We start from the raw sequence: 8,029 nt of genomic DNA, 5'->3' as shown, positions 1-8,029 counted from the left end.
CCTTAGGAGGCCGGGCAGCTTCCACTTCTGCCCTGTTGAAACGCTGAGACCACCATGCTGTGGAGAAGCCCAAGTTGCCTTGTGGGGAGGCCCTGTGGAGGATAACAAAGATGTCCCAGCCAACAGCTCAGCCCAGCCTGCAGCTGCTTAGAGTCAAAAGAGTGACCCAGTTGGGACCGCAGAATAATGAGAACTAATCATCATTGCTTAAGCCACTAAATTTTGGGGGTGATTTGTTATGTAGCAATAGATCACTGAAACACCTCTTCCCAGTTAAACTCTCCCCTGAGCTTCCTGTGTGTTATCCAAGGTTTCAATCACCGTGCTCATCTCGGTGTTAGGGAATGAAATGCTCGCCTTCGTGGAAAAGAGACACGAATGGCACTGTAGAACAAAGCTGTGTGGGAGATCTCTTATAGTTCACTTCTTCTCTTGTCCTACTGGCTTCATTCTTAACTTACATGTTATTATGTGAAATTTCTATAGAAAAGAGTTATTCTTCATACAGGAGGTGCAAGCTATATGGACAAAGACTGGAGACAACCTTTATTTATTTATTTATTGAGATGGAGTCTTGCTCTGCCACTCAGGTTGGAGTGCAATGGCATTTTCTTGACTCACTGCAACCTCCACCTCTTGAGTTCAAGTGATTCTTCTGCCTCAGCCTCCTGAGTAACTGGGATTACAGGCGCACGCCACCACACCCAGCTCATTTTTGTATTTTTGGTAGAGTCGGTGTTTCACCATGTTGGCCAGGATAGTCTTGACCTGCTGACCTCATGATCCATCTGCCTTGGCCTCCCAAAGTGCTGGGATTACAGGCATGAGCCACCATGCCCCACCAAGACAACCTTTATTATATGGGAAATTTTTGTCGTAACTATACTCCCAGTGTGCTATGTCGTAGTATATTTATGAGGATATGAAAACCATGGTTACATAGAGATGCTCTGGAGAAACGGTGTCACTAGAAACAGGTACCATACTCCATTCCTGCACTTTAAAGTTTCACATTCGTTATGCAGTCAGCTGGGCTTTGCTGCATCGTATTGCAGTTGGAAGGTTTTTTGTTTGTTTTGTTTTTTCAAGTGAAAACCAAGGCACAGAGAAACTGAATGACTTATGTTGAGGCAAAGCATTGGTAGACATCAAGAGAGGCTGTTATATTCTTGACGTCAATGCTGAGACAAGTCTCGTGGTGGAGTAGACACTACGTACAATAGGAAGGAGTGGGAAGGGCCAGGAGGCAGCATGGAAAAGCCCTGAGGATGAGGCCTTGTTTTGTTCATCTTGTAGCTCCTGGAACACCTTGGTAATCTGTGTGTGTTAGAGCCCATTGACCTTCACTCTGTGTCTAGAGCACAGATTTGCCTGGAGAAACCTGGGTTCAAGCCCTGGGTCTCCTGCTCCCTGGCTGTCTGATACTGGCCAAATCAGTAAATATGCAGATGGTCTGGTTTCCTCACCTCCAAAATGAAGGTGTGAATACTCTACCACTCCTAATGCTTAATAGCATTCTGCAAAACATTTAGAAGTAATAGTGTTCTAGAATACCACAGGATGCTAAGGGTGTAGCTTCTGGGAAAACTGAGGCACAAGAAGATTAAATGATTTTTCCCCAAGGTTTAGAGTCAGTAACTGAAAGAGGTAAAACTAAAACCCAAGTCTCCCAACTTCCACTATTAGTACTAATACTATTACTACTTTCTACTTCAAAGGATTGTGGTAAGACAAAATTTAGAGTGCTTGCTTCGGCAGCACATACACTAAAATTGGAATAAATGAAAGATTAGCATGGCCCCCATGCAAGGATAACATGCAAATTCATGCACTGATTTAAATTTAAAACAATTTTTTAAATTAAAATATTGGCTGGGCTCGGTGGCTCATGCCTATAATCCCAGCACTTTGGGAGGCCGAGGCAGGCAGAACACTTGAGGTCAGGAGTTTGAGATCAGCCTGGCCAACATGGTGAAACCCCGTCTCTACTAAAAATACAAAAAATAGCTGGGCATGGTGGCTCACGCCTGTAATCCCAGCACTTTGGGAGGCTGAGGCTGGCGGATCACTGGAGGTCAGGAGTTCGAGACCAGCCTGCCCAACATGGTGAGACCCCGTATCTACTAAAAAATACAAAATTAGCCAGGTGTGGTGGCACATGCCTGCAATCCCAGCTACTTGGGAGGCTGAGGCAGGAGAATCACTTGAACCTGGGAGGCAGAGGTTGCAGTGAGCCAGGATCGCACCATTGCACTCCAGCCTGGGAAACAAGAGTGAAACTCCATCTTAAAAAAAAATAAAAAGAAAAAAGAAAAAAGAAATATTTCTTAATATGTTTTTTTTAAAAAAAGAACTGACATGATAACTTTTTAAGTAGAGAATTATCTTTCTATTTTAAAATGTTACATCTGAGTTCTTTAGATTTCAAATTGTATTTGAACTGAACTTTCAAATTGTTGCTGTTGTGAAGGAATGTCTTGATTCAGCTCTTTGTCTAGGGCCCTCTGTCTCAGGAAAGAAAATGCATTCTTTGGAGAATATAAAGCCTGCTATGACCCTGCTGAGTTGTAAATAGTTTGTGCTATCCAGAAACAGTACTCAATTTGAAAATACCATTTTAAAGACATCATTTGTTGTTTGAAGACCACTTCCTATTTCCTACAAAAATTGGAAAACTAGAATAGCAAGTCCTGTCCTCTTGGGACTTATTTCCTCATTTGTTTGATGTCTCCTTCCAACTTGAAAATACTGTGTGTCACTTATTTGTGATATGAAATGAAAGTGAGCTGCCAGCATTCTGTTTTGATAACTTTTGAGGGTGGAGTGGAGAAAATATGACATCATTTAAAATTTTAAGAAGCAACCAGAGTTTGCATTAAGCAACTGCTATTTACAGGCAACATCCACAAGTCATTACTTCCCATCCTTTGGCCCTTAATGACTTTCTTAGCTTTTATTCCTCCCAAATGGAGCAGTCAAAAGACCATCAATCCAATCAAATATGGAGGTTAAAGAAACCATCTGTGTAGGACAGGACATTCAGAATGGTGAAGCAAGCTCAGCAGACTCTCTCTCCAGCAAAACAACTCAAGTGGTGAAAATAATAAAAAGGCAATAATTTAAAGCCCCTGGAAATTGTTCAAAGGATGTACAGGAAACAAAGAAAAAGTTCCTCGAAAAAATATATTAAACCTTTGTAGGAAGGGTCTGTGGCAGTTGAGCCACCTCCTGCTTCCTTACCCTCTGCACCCCTAGCTCAGTGTTAATGGAAGTGCTACACATTCTGCACCCTCCACTCTGGGCAGGTGTGGCCAAGATGATGGGGGCTCTCTTTTCATCCCCCCTTTCCACCTGCCAGTCTGAGGGTATGGTTTCACCCCTCCTGCCCCCAGCCCTGTGTTGCAGAAGCTCTATTCTAGGCAGTACCAACTCCCTTTCTCTATCTTGCCTACCTTGCTTGTAGGGTAGAAGTTCTACTCCAGGTGAAGCAGGCTGAGAATACTGGGGCCCCTGTCACCCCCACCCAGCTCACTCACTAGTAGTAGGGAGGTTCCATGCTGCAACGGACAAGCCAAGAAGAACAGGCTTATTCACAGCTGCCACAGCTGCCACCCCAGTACCTACTTGCAAATCTGGGCATTCATCACTCTGGGAAAAGTGGGTCCCTGACCCCAGCTCCTTGCAGTCTTGCACAGGTTCTGTCCCAGGGGAGAGGCAAACCAAGATGACAAAGAGGCCAGGCATGATGGCTGGCGCCCATAATCCCAGCACTTTGGGAGGCTGAGGCAGGACGATCATTTGAAGCAAGGAGTTGGAGACCAGCCTGGGCAACAAAGCAAGACCCCATCTCTAAAAATAAAAATTTAAAAATTAGCTGAGCGTGGTGGTGCACATCTGTAGTCCCAGGTACTAGGGAGGCTAAGGTGGGAGGATCACTTGAGCCTTGAGGTTGAGGCTGTAGTGAGCTATGCACTCAGCCTGGGTGACAGAATGAGACCCTGTCTCAAAAAATAAACAAATAAAAATAAAGTAAATAATAATATTGCAGTCTTCCCTGGAAGTCTGGAAGACTGTATACATGTCCAAGGCTGTACCCTTCCAGGGTGTGATCAGAGGAGTGACCACAGAGCTCTAAGATAATAGAACATGAGAGAAAAAGGTAACCCCTTCCCCCACAACTGGGCTAGCAACCTTCCAGCCACACACATTTCCAACAATAAACATTTAACTGCTAAGCAGGCTTAAGTACAACATATGAACAATAAGAAGGTGACCTGCCAGAAGTGATTCCTAGCCTAAGTGGCCAGGCTAAAAGAGAATAACAAAGTCAGAGAAATCTGAGGTTGAATGTCAGAGGCTGCACACTGCAAGGGACACAAACTTTGCAGGATTACTTTAGTCAAGTCGCTAAGCAAATAAATAAACCCCAGCAAACAATAACCATCACCACCCCTAGCAGTGGCGTCAGTATCCACAGTTGCTACAAAATATTACCTAAAATGTTCAGTTTTCAACAAAAAATTGCCAGGCATGCAAAAACGAAACCAAACAAAAAAATAAGAAAGTGTGACCCATACACAAGAAAAAAAAAAGCCAGCAATAGAAACTGCCTTTGAAGGGGTCCAGATAGTGGACCTAGTAGACAAGGCTTTAAAACAGCTATTCTGATCGATACCTTCCTGGCTAACATGGTGAAACCCCGTCTCTACTAAAAATCAAAAAATTAGCCAGGCGTGGTGGCGGGCACCTGTAGTCCCAACTACTCGGGAGGCTGAGGCAGGAGAATGACGTGAACCCGGGAGGCGGAGGTTGCAGTGAGCCGAGATTGTGCCACTGCACTCCAGCCTGGGTGACAGAGCAAGACTCTGTCAAATAAATAAATAAATAAAATAAAATATAAAAATAAAACAGCTATTCTAAGCATGCTCAAAGAACTAAAGAAAACCCTTCTCAGAAAATTAAAGGAAGATATGATAGCAATGTCTTATCAGAAGAAAATAGCTAGAAATGTTCACAAGTGCCAGTTAAAAAATAAAAGAAAGAAAAGGCCAGGCACAGTGGCTCATGCCTGTAATCCCAGCACTTTGGAAGGCCAAGGCAGGTGGATCACTTGAGGTCAGGAATTCAAGACCAGCCTGGCCAACATGGTGAAACACTGTGTCTACTAAAAATACAAAAATTAGCCAGGCGTGGTAGTGGGCACCTGTAATCCTAGCTACTTGGTAGGCTGAGGCAGAAGAATCACTTGAACCTGGGAGGCAGAGGTTGCAGTGAGCCAAGATCACGTCATCGCGGTCTAGCCTGGGCAACAGAGTGAGATCCTGTCTCAAAAAAACAAAACAAAACAAAATAAAACAAACAAACAAACAACAACAAAGAAAATATCAATAAAGAGAAACTATTAAAAAGAACCAAATAGAAATTCTGAACATAGAAAGTACAAACAGAAATGAAAAATTTATAAAGGTGTTCAACAGTAAACTTGAGCTGGCAGAGAAATCCAAAGGAAGTCAGAAAGTACTTAGAGCTAAATGAAAATAAAGGCACGGCATACCAAAACTTACGGGATACAGCTAAAGTAGTGCTGAGAGGGAATTTTATAGCTATAAATGCCTATGTTAACAAAGAGGACTGATCTCCAATCAGTAACCTAAACTTCTCCCCTAAGACTCTGGCAAAAGAAGAGCAAACTAAACTGAAGCAAGTAGAAGGAAGAAAAGAATAAAAATTAGAGTAGAAATTAATAAAATAAAAAGTAGGAAAACAATAGAGACAATCAGTAAAACCAAAGTTGATTATTGAAAAGATGGACAAAAATGACAAAGCTTTAGCTAGATAGACCAAGAGAAAAAGAGAGAAGGCTCAAATTGCTAGAATCAGAAATGAAAGAGGAGACACTACTACTGACTTTACAGAAATACAAGGGATTATAAGGGCATACCACGGGCTGCATGCCAAAAAAAAGCAGATAATTTAGATGAGAAGGAAAATTCACAGAAAGACATGTACTACTGAAACTGATTAGAGAAGTGGAAAATCTGAATCGACCTATATCCGGTAAAGAGATCAAATTAGTAATTTTCAAACTTCCTGTAAAAGAAAACTCAAGTCCAAGTGGCTTCACTGATACACTTCCCAACTCATACTTTGAGGCTAGTATTTACCCTGATACCAAAATCAAGGACATTACAAGAAGAGAAAAAAGGACCAACATCCCGTATGAATACAAAAATTCTCAAAAATACAAACATAAAATACTGGCAAACAGAATACAGCAACATATAAGGAGGTTTATATACCATGAGCAAGTGGGATTTATACCAGGAATACAAGGTGAGTTTACAGTCAGAAATCAATTAATGTAATACACACTATTAATAGAATAAAGCATCCATAGTAGAAAGGAAGAATTAAAACAACCTCTTTTTACAGATGACATGATCTTGTATATAAAAAATCCCAAGGAATCTACTAAAAAACTAATAGAACTAGTAAACAAGCTCATCAAGGTAACAGGATATAAGATTAATATTCAAAAGTCAATTTTATTTCTACTCACTAAAAAGAAATATTGCAAAAAGGAAATTAAAATAATTCAATTGATAGTAGCATCAAAAAGAATAAAATAGGCATAAATTTAATAAAAATACACAATTTATACACTTAAAACTATAAAATATTGCTGAAATAAATTTAAAAGTCCTCAATAAATGCATTAGAATGGTATAAATCATTGCTTGGAAGATTCAATATCACTAAAATGGCAGCATTCCCCAAATGGATTTATAGATTCAACGCAGTCTCTATCATAATCCCAGCTGGTCTGTGGTAGAAATTGATATACTTATCCTAAAATTCTCATGAAAATGCAAGGGACCCAGAATAGACAAAACAACCTTGGAAAAGAAGATCAAAGTTGGAGGACTCACATTTCCTGATTTCAAAACTTGCTACCAAAGTTACAGTGATCAGGGCAGTTGCTGTGGCTCATGCCTGTAACCCCAGCACTTTGGGAGGCCAAGGTGGGAGGATTGTTTGAGTTCAGGAGTTCGAGACCATACCAGGCAACATAGGTGGCCCTCATCTCTACAGAAAACAAAACAAAACAACAACAACAACAAACATTTAAAAAATTAGCCAGGTGTGGTGGCACGCACCTGTGGTTCCAGGTACTCAGGAAGCTGAGGTGGGAGGATCGCATGAGCCAGGAAGACAGAGGCTGCAGTGAGCTGTGACCATGCTAACTGCACTCCAGCCTGGGTGACACAGCAAGACTTTGTCTCAAAAAAATAAATAAATAAAAAATAAATTTAAAAAAGTTATAGTAATCAATACAGTGTGGTACTGACATAGACATAGTCACATAGGTCAATGGAATAGAATTGAGAATCCAGAAACAAAGCTTTCCGTTTATCATCAGTTGGTTTTCTACTAGGGTGCCACAACAATTCAGTGGAAAAAGAATAATATTTTCAACAAATGGTGCTGGAACAACTGGATATCCCTATGCAAAAGAATGCATTTCATATCATATGCAAACATTTACTCCAAATGTATTGGAGAGCTAAATGCAAGAGTCAAAACTATAAAACTCACTGGGTGCGGTGGCTCATGCCTGTAATCCCAGCACTTTTGGAGGCGGAGGAGGGTGGATCATTTGAGGTCAGGAGTTCAAGACGAGGCTGACCAACATGGTGAAACCCCATCTCCACTAAAAACACAAAAATTAGCTGGGTGTGGTGTCAGGCACCTGTAATGCCAGCTACTAGGGAGGCTGAGGCAGGAGAATCATTTGAACCCTGGAGGCAGAGATTGCAGTGACCCGGGATCATGCCACTGCACTCCAGCCTGGGTGACAGAGTGAGACTCTGTCTGAAAAAACAAACAAAAAACAAAACTATAAAACTCTTAGAAGAGATTTCTTAAATACCCGAATTATAAGAAACAAAAGAAAGCATAGATAAAATTGGACTACATCAAAATTAAACACTTTTATGCATGGAAGGACATTATCAAGAAAGTGAAATGC

At 41.2% G+C, this 8,029-nt stretch overlaps 1 non-coding gene across 1 annotated transcript; it reads left to right on the top strand.

The window, feature by feature from the left end:
- Positions 1-1,742: 1,742 nt before the first annotated feature.
- LOC115934154 (U6 spliceosomal RNA) lies at positions 1,743-1,846 on the top strand. Its single transcript, XR_004069988.1, has one exon. It is a non-coding gene; the product is annotated as a U6 spliceosomal RNA (small nuclear RNA).
- Positions 1,847-8,029: the final 6,183 nt, after the last annotated feature.

This window comes from Gorilla gorilla, chromosome 2, assembly GCF_029281585.2.
Source record: "Gorilla gorilla gorilla isolate KB3781 chromosome 2, NHGRI_mGorGor1-v2.1_pri, whole genome shotgun sequence".
Taxonomy (NCBI): Eukaryota; Metazoa; Chordata; class Mammalia; order Primates; family Hominidae; genus Gorilla; species Gorilla gorilla.
The sequence above is the reverse complement of the archived record's forward strand: the minus strand, read 5'-3'. Positions and strand labels throughout refer to the sequence as shown.